Consider the following 15095-nt stretch of genomic DNA (forward strand, 5'->3'; position numbering starts at 1 on the left):
GATGTGGAACACTTTGCTTTGTCCTAACACGCAAAGGGAGTGTGCTGTGTTAGTGAAATAATACTGTTATTCAGTATAATATGCAGATTACAGGCATTGCTATTAGAATCACTGCCGCAGAGCGTCTGGATGTGGCAGATTTTTTATGTAATTTTTATTTAATTTAATTTGAATTTATTTTTTGATTACCTATTCTGGTAAGCATCGAGCTGGCAATCCTCCGCCAGGCGAGATACCACCTGTTCCAGCCCCTGCCACTCAGCGCCCCCCTGACTATGAAAGTGTGAGTGAATGTTTCATTTAATCAGTTATGGTTCATTGTTATCGTTCAGAGCTGTTTCATTGAATTTTTGTGATAACTCCACAGGTAATATGACTTCGACGACCATAAATTTAAATTTAAGATCTATATTAGATTCCCAAGTTTAATGTCCCTGCAATTTACTTTGAACTAATACTGTATGACCACAAAACACAATCTAACAAGGAGTCACATGGCGGCACAATGACAGAGCCTAGAGGTGGCAGCAGCACGAGGAGACCATAATCTGGCAGAATGACACAGCCAGGAGTTGACGGCCTCATGAGGAGACCATAGGGCCTCACAATCCCTAAGATTAAAATATGAATTTTCACATTTAAAGCGAAGATTTATGGTAGCTAGTGCTACCATAAAACATTTTAGGTAATGTCCCAGGCCCAGCAGCATGAGTACACCATATAGTTGCTGAATTACACAGCCAAGAGCTGGCGGCAGCATGAGGAGACAAAAGGGCTTACCAAAATCCCTAAGATTAAAAGATCAATTTTTAAATTTGAATTGAAGATATATGGTAGCTAGTGCTACCATAACATTTTTTAGGTAATGTCCCAGGCCCAGTAGCATGAGTAAACCATAGAGTGGCTGAATGACACAGCCTGGAGGTGGCGGAAGCATGAGGAGACCATATAGCGGCTGAATGGCACAGCCTTGAGTTGGCGGCAGCATGAGGAGAACATATAGTGGCTGAATGACACATCCCAGAGTTTGCGGCAGCAAGAGGAGACCATATAGTGGCTAATTGACACAGCCTGGAGGTGACGGAAGCATGATGAGACCATATAGTGGCTGAGTGACACAGCCTGGAGGTGGCAGGTAACACTTCAGGAATCGCTTGACAACCAGATCAAACATATGTGCCATGCAGGGCGCATGGCTCAGCCTTCCTTGTCGCCGTTGTCAGTCACCATGGTTCCCATTTTCAGTTTTTTGTAGAGTAAGCCATGCTCCAATTTCTTTATGAATGACTTTTAGCAGTTCCTCCCCTGTGTAACTCCGTTCGCCAAGGCAAACCATGTGAAAAACAGAGTGACACCGCCGTGTCCTGCATACATGGTATGCTGAAGGGGCACTGAGACTTGTCTGTGCAGTGGAGGCTGATTACATGGTGGAGAATGAGGAGGCAGAGTCGCACACTGTCACAGGACCAACAGCCTGAGATCATGGAGGAGGAAGTGGCGGGACCTTTCCAAGTTGGTGTTATGGCTGTGCAGGAACCACATTCAACCAGTGGGCTGTAAAGGACACGTATTGTCCCTGACCATAGTTACAGCTCCAGACATCGGTGCTGCTGTGCACTTTGGTACACACCGACAGGCTGAAGGACTGGCCCACCTTCTCTTCCACAACATTGTGCAGGGCTGGTACTGCCTCCTTCACAAAGAAATGACGGCTTGGGACTCTCCACCTCGGCTCGACACAAGCCATCAGTTCTCTGAAAGGTGCAGAGTCCACCACTTGAAAAGGGAGGCACTACAGCACCAGCAACTTGGACAGGAGCACATTCAGCTTCTGCGCTGTTGGATGAGTGGGCGCATATTTTTGTCTCTTGGACATGGCTTCACCGATGGATTGCTGGCAGAATGAATGACTAAAAGAAGGAGGAGCAGGAGCATCTGGAGTGATAGAAGGAGGGCATGACACACAGATCCCTTCGGCTGAGGTGGTGGAGCCTTGGCTGGCTGAAAGAGGGAGTGGTGTGACACTGGGTGATGCCGCAGGCTGGACCTCCACATCGGAGACACGGTTCTACCAGGCTGCTTTATTGTGGCGCAGCATATGTTGACGCAGGGCCGTGGTGCCAACATTGGGATCCTGGCCACGCTTCACCTTCTGCCGACACATCTTGCATGTGGCTATGTTAACCTCCTCCGGATGCTTGATGAAAATCTGCCAGATGTACATATGTGGCATGCACTTATGAGGGCAGAAAAATGCACTACAGTACAGTCTTCTTTAAAAAACCTCCACACGGGGAATTAACTGCACGAGTCATTGATATTGCTCCTACTGAGATCAATTAAATCTGTATTTCTTTGTATGCACTGAGCACCCCTAGTGGTGGCTGCAGTTCACCAGAATATTATCTTTTAAAGGGGTACTCTGAGGAGAGCAAGGATGGAGTGCGGGGGGGGGGGGAGCTGAAGGAGACCAATGATGGGGTGCAGGGTGGGAGGGAGGTGACCAAGGCTGGTGGTAATGAGGAGACTAAGGATAAGGGGGGGGGTGTATATTATGTATGTAGCATGTGTGTGTGTGTGTGTGTGGGGGGGGGGGGGGCAGCAGAGGAGCCTGGGGAGGACTTAGGGGTTTGGGGAGTGGGGCAGAGAAGCGTGGAGAGGAAGTAAGTGGTCGGGGAGGTGAAACAGAGGTATCTGGAGGAGAAGGACAGAGGAGCCTGGAGAAGGAAAAGGACACAGGGGTCTGGGGAAGGACAGTTCAAGGGTGGGATTCAGCTAAAGAACAAACAGTGTGTGGCAGTATTATACTCAGTGAGTACAGTGTGTGGCAGTATTGTAATCAGTGAGTACTGTGTGTGGCAGTATTATTTTCAGGGGGTACAGTATGTGGCAGGGTTATAATAAATATTGTCTTCATAGAGGATGAGGATCTGCTAACAAAGTGAGGAACCAAAGAACATCAGGCATCATCAGAGAAGATGAAGCTGGAAGAAGTTCTGGTGGACCAGATGAAGAAGAAAAGGAAAGACAACAGGGAAGACATCAGTCAGGTCACTGATATCATTGTGTATTTTCCTCACTATGTTCCATTACTGCTGGAGTCACTTGTAAGTTCTGCTGTAATGATGGGGGAAACTGTCCTCCAATCTGTGGCTCTCCAGCTGTTGCAAAACTATAATGGGAATTGGAGCTTTGCAACAGCTGGAGAGCCACTTGAACCACATTTTTTCTTCTGCTATGTTACAGTATAGATGCACGCACACACACACACACACACACACCAGTACATATACATCTTGGTTTGTAGACGTGGTAGATGGTTAAGGCAACAGCTTGCAGATTTGCAGATTCAGGGTTACCGGTTTGTAGTGAGTCAGAGTTATTTTCTTTCTAGTAAACACACACATTTGAAACACTGCAACACAGCTGCATTGTGAGAGTCCTTGCCAGGGTTACTTTTATAGAATATGGGGAGCTTGACAAGTAAAGCAGATCCCTTCCTTTCAAAAAAGGATTATAATAAGGACAGTTTGGGCAGCCACCCAGTATCCCAAAGCCCTTGGGGGGCCCAAGGCTGTCCAAACTTTTTACCGTCTCAAAGGACAGTGAGTTAATTGAATTTATAGCAGCATAGTTGGCGGATGTTGGGGTGGGGGCTAGTTCACATCTTTTCAGCAGTGTGGGTAGTCCACTCAAGAAACAGCACTGACACCCACCTGACTCCTATTTCCCCATGTCTATGTTCTACTGACTGCAGCTGTTAACTCTAGGCTCTATAAGTTGGCATGGAGGTCAAGGTAACGATACAGGCCGGCCGGGAGTGATTGGTGGATACTGGCATAAAGCTCAGGTAGAGAGATATATCTTGCTCAGGGGCATGTGAAGGTTGGCATGGAGCTCAAAGTAAAGATAAAGGCCAACCAGACAGTGACAGGCCGATGGTGCCAGAGAAAGATACTGCCCAGGGGTTAGCAGGTGGAGGCTGGCATGGTGCTCATGGAAGATAATAAAGATGATTGTGTGGAGCTGATGTAGAGTGTACAGGGACTCATCTGATTGTATGAGGAGATACCTGATGGAGGATTGTCCCTGTTCTCTGAAGGTTAAGCCATTTATCATTTTCTGTATGGTCCCTTGGCACAAGGTTCTCATTGCTGGATCTTATTCATGGGTATACTAAATCCAATACTGTGTGTCACTTGCCATTTTAAGCAATGAAAATGTTTGTCTTAGAATTTTAAAATCTATTGTGGTCCTCGGTAGGTAAAAGGTTAATTGTGAATTCCCTGGTGATCCAGTGCAGTGAAGGGATCTATGACTAATGACTGTTCCTGGAGGCCTTGTGCCCACAGGAGATGGTAGTGGGGGCTGGTAATTGCTCCTTTTGACACCTTCTTAAAGGTGTACTCCCGTGAATTCTTATTTTTTTTATCAACTGGTGCCAGAAAGTTAAACAGATTTGTCAATTACTTCTATTAAAAAATCTTAATCCTTCCAGTACTTATTAGCTACTGAATACTACAGAGGAAATAATTTTCTTTTTGGAACACAGTGCTCTCTGCTGAAATCACGAGCACAGTGCTCTCTGCTGACATCTCTGTCCATTTTTGGAACTGTCCAGAGCAGTGTATGTTTGCTATGGGGATTTTCTTCTACTCTGGACAAGTCTTAAAATGGATAGAGATGTCAGCAGAGAGCACTGTGCTCGTGATTCAGCAGAGAGCTCTCTGTTCCAAAAAGAAAACTATAACCTCTGTAGTATTAAAGGAGTAGTCCGGCGCGCACTTTTCTCATTTTATTCCGTCCGGGCTGCAAAATAAGAGAAAACAAACTTTCTCTTACCTGCCAACGAGCCCCCGGAGCTCCGGTACACTCCGAGCCCCCGGAGCTCCGGTACACTCCGGTACAGGTGTTTGGTCCCCGGGCTGTATTCTTCTTACTTCCTGTTAGCCCGGCACGTCACACGGAGCTTTAGCCTATCACCAGCCGAGGCGGGGCATCGCTGCGGCCGGTGATAGGCGGAAGCTCCGTGTGACCTGCCGGGTTAACAGGAAGTAAGAAGAATACAGCCGGGGACCGAACACCTGTACCGGAGTGTACCAGAGCTCCGGGGGTTCATTGGCAGGTAAGAGAAAGTTTGTTTTCTTTTATTTTGCAGCCCGGACAGCATAAAATGAGAAAAGTGTGCGCCGGACTACTCCTTTAAGCAGCTAATAAGTACTGGAAGGATTAAGATTTTTTAATAGAAGTAATTTACAAATCTGTTTAACTTTCTAGCACCAGCTGATTTAAAAAAAAAAAAAGGTTTTCCACAGGAGTACCCCTTTAAACTATATATGGCCGATCCAAGCTGCGAAATGGAATATAACAGGCAGTTTGGCAAAAAGAAACAAGGGTCAGTTTCAAATGGTTTTTGTTGATGTTACACATGGAGGTCCATTTCCAAAAAAAATATATATCTGATCTGGAAAAGCTCATGTCCCAAGCATTCTGGATAATGTTCTATATATGAAGTAATTAAGTACAATCTTATTATCACAAGTTTTGTCAGTTTACAAAAGGTTTTATTACAGCCGTCTGATTCTTATCAATTTCTCTATACCATGCTAACAATCATTAATCATTTTCATCCACATCTAAACAACCTGACTTGTCGTCAGATTAGAAAAAAAACAAAAAATCTCCATTTGGAACATAATTGATTAATAATTGACTGGCTTTATTGAATTAATGACGTCTCCTTCTGTGATACATAGCAGATTTTTGGTACAAAGCACGCAATTCCTGAGCGAAAACGTGGCCTTTCAGTATGTCATATCCAGAATAAATGTTAAAATATAAACTTCAGAACCTGGCCAAGCCAACATCTAGAATTACAGGGGCAGCGCTGTGTCATGTAATGTTACCCTTCATATGAATGATGTTTTAATAAACCAGGCTGCCTTTCATTGCTTTGGTTAACACTTGAGAGACCAGACTTTTAGTCAGTTGCAAAATAGTGTGAAACTTAAGTTGACTCAATATTCTCAGCCATATATTATAATATGCAGTTATTCTAGCATAAAGTACATGCTGTAAGAGACAACAACATGTTGTGTTCTTGGGGTACACGCTGCCATAACTTTTTATTGCAATGTGACATTTTTATTTGTACAGTGTAAATCTAATATGCATTGTGGAAAGTACTTATTGCCCTAGTGTAACTTGATAACTACACTGTATATATATACTAGCTGAGTACCCGACGTTGCCCGGTTTTTCCTTCCTAATCCTTGTTGGGGAGGAAAATCAACAGAGGAAGCTTTTGACTTCATAGCCAGTCGTCATATATTGTTGTCATATCCCAACCCCATATCTCGTCCTCATATCCCGACCTCATATCCCGACCTCATATGCAGTCCTCATATCTTGACCTCCTATCTCAACCTCCTATCCCAACCTCCTATCCCGTCCTCCAATCTCAACTTCATATCTCAACCTCCTATCCTGACCTCCTATCTGGACCTCCTATCCCGACGTCCTTTCTCGTCCTCCTTTCCCATCCTCCAATCTCGACCTCCTATCTTGACCTCCTATCTCGACCTCCTATCCTGACCTCCTATCTCGACCTCCTATCCCGACCTCCTATCCCGACCTCCTATCGCGACCTCCTATCGCGACCTCCTATCGCGACCTCCTTTCCCGTCCTCATATTTCGACCTCCTATCTCGACCTCCTATCCCGACATTCTATCCAGACCTTCTCTCCTGTCCTCCTATCCTGACCTCCTATCCCGACCTCCCATCCCGTCCTCCTATCTCGACCTCCTATCCCGTCCTCATATCTCAACCTCCTATCCCGATCTCCTATCCAGACCTCCTATCCCGTCCTCATATGCCTTTCTCATATCCCGTCCTCCTATCCCGACCTCCTTTCGCATCCTCCTTTCCCGTCCTCATATCTCAACCTCCTATCCCGTCCTCCTATCTCGACCTCCTATCCCGACCTCCTATCCAGACCTCCTATCCCGTCCTCCTATCTCGACTTGCTATCCCGACCTCCTATCCAGACCTTCTATCCCGTCCTCATATGCCGTCCTCATATCCCGTCCTCCTATGCAGCACAAAAAAACAAGTGGAATCCTAGCCTTAACCTGTTTGGGACAAAGGTCGTATGCATATGCCCTTGCTTCCTGGTACTTAAGGACGGAGGGCGTATTCATTCGCCCGTGGGAATTTCGGTCCCTGCCGCGCGCCGGGCGGGGTATCAATCAGCAGGCACCCCGTGCAAATGCCCAGGGGGTCATTAGACCCCCCTATGTTGGCGATCAGCGCAAATCGCAAGTGAATTCACACTTGCGATTTGCGCCAGTTCCGGGTCATAAGGGTCTATGGTGACCCGGGACCCGGAATATAAGGGGGATCGCAGTTGTCCATGACACCTACGAATCCCCAGAAGGGATAGGAGTTAGGTGGCAGGGGTGCCACCCCTCCTATCCCTGCTATTGATCGCGACGACCAATAGCAGATCGGAGGCGGGGGGTTAACTTTGTTTTCCCCGTCCTGCCCACCCGCAATAGGCGGAGCAGGACGGGGAAACGACGGGGACCGAACGCCGAAGGTCCACTTACCCCTCCGGAGGCGACGGTGATTGGCGGGCGGCGATGTCATGTGGAAGAAGACGGCTCCCTGGAAGCCGATAAGTTGCCTAGCAACATCTGGAGGGCTACAGTCTGAGACCATTATACAGTGTTCTCTAACCTGTAGCCCTCCAGATGTTGCAAAACTACAACTCCCAGCATGCCCAGACAGCTGTTTGTGCATGCTGGTATATGTAGTTTTACAACAGCTGGAGGGCTGCAGTTTGAGACCACTATACAGTGGTCTCTAAACTGTATCCCTCCAGATCTTGCAAAACTGCAACTCCTAGCATGTCCAAACAGCTCTTTGCTGTCTGGGCATGCTGAGATTTGTAGTTTTGCAACATCTGTAGGGTCACAGTTTGGAGATCACTGTGCAGTGGTCTATAATCTGTAGCCCTCCAGATGTTGCAAAACTGCAAATCCCAGCATGCCCAAACAGTAAACAGCTGTCTCGGCATGCTGGGAGTTGTAGTTGAATACCTCCAGCTGTTGCATAACTACATCTCCCAGCATGCCCTTCGGCGATCAGTACATGCTGGGAGTTGAAGTTTTGCAACAGCTGGAGGCACACTGGTTGGAAAATACTGAGTTAGGTAACAGAACCTAACTGAAGGTTTTCCAACCAGTGTGCCTCCAGCTGTTGCCAAAAGAACAACTCCCAGCATGCACGGTCTGTCAGTACATGCTGGGAGTTGTAGTTTTGCAACAGCTGGAGGAACACTGGTTGGAAAATACTGAGTTAGGTAACAGAACCTAACTGAAGGTTTTCCAACCAGTGTGCCTCCAGCTGTTGCAAAAGTACAACTCCCAGCATGCACGGTCTGTCAGTACATGCTGGGAGTTGTAGTTTGCCCCCCCCCCCCCCACATGTGAACGTACAGGGTACATTCACACAGGCAGATTTACAGTAAGTTTCCAGCTTCAAGTTTGGGCTGCGGCAAATTTTTCGCCGCAGTGCAAACTCCTAGCGGGAAACTCACCATAACACGCCAGTGCGAATGTACCCTAAAAACAGTACACTAACACATAATAAAAGGTAAAACACTACATATACACCCCCTTACACTGTCCCTCCAAATAAAAATGAAAAACTTATTGTACGGCAATGTTTCCAAAACAGAGCCTCCAGCTGTTGCAAAACAACAACTCCCAGCATTTCTGGACATCCACTGACTGTTCAGGCATGCTGGGAGTTTAGCAACAGCTGGAGGCACCCTGTTTGGGAATCACTGGCGTAGAATACCCCTATGTCCACCCCTATGCAATCCCTCATTTCGGAGCTCTGTCGTATTTCAAGGAAACAGTTTAGGGCCACATTTGGGTTTTTCCGTAATTGAGAGAAATTGCACTACAAATTTTGGGGGTCTTTTTCTCCTTTTACCCCTTATGAAAAGGAAAAGTTGGGGGCTACACCAGCCTGTTAGTGTAAAAAAATAAAAATGTTTACACGTTGGTGTTGCCCCATACTTTTTATTTTCACAAGAAGTAAAAGGAAAAAAATACCCACAAAATTTGTAACTCAATTTCTCCTGAGTACGGAAATACCCCATATGTGGGCGTAAAATGCTCTGCGGACGCTCAACAAGGCTCAGGAGTGAGAGCGCACCATGTATATTTGAGACCTAAATTGGTGATTTGCACAGGGGTGGCTGATTTTACAGCAGTTCTGACATAAATGCAAAAACATAAATACCCACATGTGACATTTTGGAAACTACACCCCTCACGGAACGTGACAAGGTGTATAGTGAGCCTTAACACCCCACAGGTGTTTGACAAATTTTTCATAAAATTTGGATGGGAAAATGAAAAAGAAAAATGTTTTCACTAAAATGCTGGTGCTACCCAAAATTTTTCATTTTTACAAGGGAAAATAGGAAAAAAGCCCCCAAAATTTGTTACCTCATTTCTTCTGAGTAAGAACATACCCCATATGTGGATGTAAAGTCTCTGCTGGCGCACTACAATGCTCAGGAGAGAAGAAGCACCATTGGGATTTTGAAGAGAAAATTTGTCCGGAATTGAGAGCCACGTGTGTTTACAAAGTCCCCATAGTGCCAGAACAATGGACCCACTCACATGTGACCCCATTTTGGAAACTACACCCCTCATGTAATGTATTAAGTGGTGCAGTGAGCATTTAAGCCCCACAGGTGTATGACAGATTTTTGGAACAGTGGTCCGTGAAAATGAAAAATTTAATTTTTCATTTGCACAGTCCACTGTTCCAATGATCTGTCAAACGCCAGTGGGGTGTAAATACTCACTGCACCCCTTAATAAATTCTGTGAGGGGTGTAGTTTCCAAAATGGGGTCACATGTGGGGGGGGGGTCCACTGTTCTGGCACCACAGGGGGCTTTGTAAATGCACATGGCCCCTGACTACCATTCCAAACGAATTCTCTTTCCAAAAGCTCAATGGCGCTCCTTCTCTTCTGAGCATTGTAGTTTGCCCGCAGAGCATTTTATGTCCTAACATGGAGTAGTTCCATACTCAGAAGAGATGGGGTTACAAATTTTGGGGGCACTTTCTCTCATTGCCCTTTGTAAAAATCGTAAATTTGGGGGAAAAAACTGCACTTTGGTGAAAATTTTTTTTTTTCTTTTACACATCAGATTTTAACGAAAAGTTGTCAAACACCTGTGAGGTGTTAAGGCTCACTGGACACCTTGTTACGTGCCTTGAGGGGTGTAGTTTCCAAAATGGTATGCCATGTGGGGTGTTCTGCTGTTCTGGCACCATAGGGGCTTTCAAAAACATGAAATCATTATAAATCCATATACTTTATTAAATTCACAAAGTTAAAACATGCATAAAAAAGGTGCAGAATGCATTAAAAAGGCACTGAATCACTATGGAAAGGCAGGTATAAGTCTGTATGAGATATAATATACCAGAATAATCACATAAATAGATGGCAATAGGGGTTATAAATACAAGGGAACCTCAGTATAGGACTATGACAAACATATGTCAAATGAAAGAAAACCTAATGCCCAACCAGATGATCAAGAATGCCAGACCATACCTACCAACCCCAACGATCGTTTCGCTTCTAAAGTGCTTCCTCACCCCCTGAGGAAGCACTTTAGAAGCGAAACGATCGTTGGGGTTGGTAGGTATGGTCTGGCATTCTTGATCATCTGGTTGGGCATTAGGTTTTCTTTCATTTGACATATGTTTGTCATAATCCTATACTGAGGTTCCCTTGTATTTATAACCCCTATTGCCATCTATTTATGTGATTATTCTGGTATATTATATCTCATACAGACTTATACCTGCCTTTCCATTGTGATTCAGTGCCTTTTTTATGCATTCTGCACCTTTTCTATGCATGTTTTAACTTTGTGAATTTAATAAAGTATATGGATTTATAATGATTTCATGTTTTTGTGTGCACTGTTTGATACACGTTTTCGGCGTTCCTATTTAGCAAGTGTACTCCCACCTACTTTTTTATAGTAGGTTGGTTCTTCTTCTTTTTGGTATTAACCATAGGGGCTTTCTAAATGTGACATTTCAGCAAAATTCGCTTTCCAAAATCGCATTGTTGCTCCTTCCCTTCTGAGGCCTCTACTGCGCCCGCCAAACACTTGACATACACATATCAGGTATTTCCTTACTCGAGAGAAATTGGATTACAAATTGTGGGGGGCTTTTTCTCCTATTAACACTTGTAAAAATTCAAAAACTGGGTCTACAAGAACATGCGAGTGTTAAAATGAAGATTTTGAATTTTCTCCTTCACTTTGCTGCTATTCCTGTGAAACACCTAAAGGGTTATCACACTTACTGAATGTCATTTTGGATACTTTGAAGGGTGCAGTTTTTATAATTGGGTCATTTGTTGGGTATTTTTAATATGAAGGCCCTTCAAATCCATTTCAAAACTCAACTGGTCCCTGAAAAATTCTGATTTTGAAAATTTTGTGAAAAATTGGATAATTGCTGCTGAACTTTGAAGCCCTCTGATGTCTTCCAAAGGTAAAAACATATCAACTTTATGATGCAAATATAAAGTAGACATATTGTATATGTGAATCAATATATCATTTATTTGGAATGTCTATTTTCCTTACAAGCAGAAAGCTTCTTCCCCTGCTATCGGCGCCGGTGCCCCTTCTCTCCCCCTGGCTATTAGTGCCGCTGCCCCATTTCCGGCGCCGATAGCCAGGGGAAGAGAAGCGGTGTCGGCAATGGGGCAGCGGCGCCGATAGACAGGGGAAGAGAAGGGGCACCCATTGCCGGTGCCTCTGCCCCGTCACTCGTCATTGAGTCTCGCAGCGCATAGCAACGACGCAGGGGACGCCACACCGGAGGCAAGAAGCAGCGCGGACCCGACCCCGGCAACAGGTAATTATACAACCGGGGATGGGGGAGGCAATGGGGCAGCGGCGCCGGCAATGGGTGCTGCTGCCCCTTCTCTCCCCCTGTCTATCGTCGCCGCTGCCCCATTGCCGGCGCCGCTTCTCTCCCCCTGGCTATCAGCTCCGGCAATGGGGCAGCAGCACCGATAGCCAGGGGGAGAGAAGGGGCAGCGGCGCCGATAGCAGGGGGAGAGAAGCGACGGCAGCAGGGCTCTAGACCCCAGGACAGGCAGAGGCAGAGAAGCCGGCAGCGACGGCAGGTCTCTGCACCTGCAAAAGCCGCTGCAGTTCATTGATTTAAAGCGACCGCTTTAAATCATTGAACTGCAGCGGCTTATCGGTGTATAACACGCAGATAGACTTTAGCCTAAAAAATGCGTGTTTTATACGCCGATAAATATGGTACCTAACAAATTTTGGGGGGATTTTTCTCCTTTCACCCCCTTTTGAAAAGGTAAAGTTGGGGTCTACTCCAGCATGTTATTGTAAAAAATTTAATTTTTTACACCACCATGCTGGTGTTGCCTCATACTTTTTGTTTTCACCAGAGGTAAAAGGAAAAAAAGACCCCCAAAATTTGTAACGCAATTTCTCCTGAGTACAGAAACAACCCATATGTGGACGTAAAATGAGGGCACACAAGGCTCAGGAGTGAGAGTGCCGTGTACATTTGAGGTGATTTGCACAGGGGTGGCTGATCATTAGAGCGGTTCGTATTATCCAAGATTTTTCATTTTCACATGGGGTAATAGGAAAAAAGCCTCCCAAAATTTGTTACATAATTTCTTCTGAATATATAAATACCCATGTGTGGACATAAAGTGTTCTGCTGGCGCACTCCAGGGCTCAGAAGAGAAGCCGCATTGGGCTTTTGGAGAGAGAATGTGTCTGGAATTGAAGACCATGTGCATTTACAAAGCCCCCATGGTGCCAGAACAGTGGACCCCCCCTTACATCTGCCCCCATTCTGGAAACTACCCCCCTCACAGAATGTAACAAGTGTTACAGTGAGATTTACACCCTACTGGTGTCTGACAGATTTTTTGAACAGTTGCTTATGAAAATTAAATATTTTATTTTTCATTTGCACAGCCCACTGTTCCAATGATCTGTCTAACGCCAATGGGATGTAAATGCTCACAGCACCCCTTATTAAATTCTCTGAGGGGGTGTAGTTTCCGAAGTAGGGTCACCTGTTCTGGCACCATAGGGGCTTTGTAAACGCACATGGCCCCCGACTTCAATTCCAAATATGTTCTCTCTCCAAAAGCCCAATGGCGCTCCTCTTCTGAGCATTGTAGTTTGCCTGCAGAGCACTTTACATCCACATATGGGGTATTTCCATACTCAGAAGAAATGGAGTTAAAAATTTTGGGAGACTTTTTCTCCTATTACCCCTCTCCTATTATAACACTAGCATTTTAGGGGAAAAAATCTAATTTTTCATTTTCACATCCAACTTTAGTTGGTTCCTTGAGGGGGTGTTGTTGCCCAAATAGTATGCCATGTGGGGCTTTTTTTGCTGTTCTGGCACCATAGGGGCTTCCTAAATGCGACATCCCCCCAAAAAAAACAATTTCAGCAAAATATGCTTTTATTTGACTATGCTAAAGGGGCTGTAAAGTTAGTGTAGTTCATAATATAGTGTCTGTACCTGTGTGTGAGGGTTTTCTCACAATTCTTCTGTGATTTTCACCCCACTATTTATTTTTAACAGCATACAAAATGACTGTTGTCTCGGATTTTTCCCAGGTTGCAATGCGGCCTAGACCTGACTCCCTAGTCAGCTGATGACAGGGAGCCTGTCTGCTTCAATGGGTGGAGCGATTATTCTGCAACAAATGCAACAGCTGGAGGCATCCTGATTGAAAACCACAGGTCTTTTGATGGATGCAGCTCATTTATGTTTAATTGGGTGGGGTGGCTAATGTGTGGGAGGGAGGAAAATGGAATTGTGGGATTTGTAGTCAAAAAAGAAAAGTCAAACAGGAAATACAAGTTCACAAAAAGCTAGCCACAGTGTTATGGTAATTTCATGACATAGCCATTTAGCCCCAAGACAAGTGCAGATCCTTCCTAAGCATGTCCATTACTGTCTGCCAGGTACGTACTAAAATCACCTTATGGTGGATAACCCCTTTAAGGCTCACTGTACCCCTTGTTACGTGCCATGAGGGGTGTCGTTTCCAAAATAGTATGCTGTGTGTGTGTTTTTTTTTTTTTTTTTTGCTGTTATGGCACCATAGGGGCTTCCTAAATGCCCCCCAAAAACCATTTCAGGAAAATTCACTCTCCAAAATCCCATTGTCACTTCTTCCCTTCCAAGGCCTCTAGTGTACCCACAGAGCGTTTTACGTTCACATATGAGGTATTTCCTTACTCGAGAGAAATTAGGTTACACATTTAGTGGGGGCTTTTTCTCCTTTTACCCTTGTAAAAATTCAAAAACTGGGTCTACAATAACATATTAGTGTAAAAAAAATTAGATTTAGATTTTTTCTTTTTCACTTTGCTGCTATTCCTGTGAAACACCTAAAGGGTTAACAAACTTTCTGAATGTCATTTTGTAAACTTAGTTTTTATAATGGGTTTGTTTATTTATTTATTTCTAATATTAAGGCCCTTCAAATCCACTTCAAAACTTAACTGGTCCCTGAAAAATTCAGATTTTGAACATTTTGTGAAAAATTGGAAAATTGTTGCTGAACTTTGAAGGCCTCTGATGTCTTTCAAAAGTAAAAACTTGTCAACTTTATGATGAAAATATAAAGTAGACATATTGTATATTTGAATCAATATATAATGTATTTGGTATGTCTATTTTCCTTACAAGCAGAGAGCTTCAAAGTTAGAAAAATGCTACATTTTCAAATTTTTCATCAAATTTTGGAATTTTTCACCATGAAATTATGCAAATATCAATGAAAATTTACCACTATGTTACAGTATTATATGTCACAAAAAAACATTCTTGGAATCAAATTCATAAGTAAAATAATCTCAGAGTTATTAATGCTTAAAGTGACAGTGGTCAAATGTGCAAAAAATGCTCTGGTACTTAAGGTGAAAACGGGTTTGGTCCTTAAAGGGTTAAGGTATAGAC

This window comes from Hyla sarda, chromosome 8 (genome assembly GCF_029499605.1).
Source record: "Hyla sarda isolate aHylSar1 chromosome 8, aHylSar1.hap1, whole genome shotgun sequence".
NCBI lineage: Eukaryota > Metazoa > Chordata > Amphibia > Anura > Hylidae > Hyla > Hyla sarda.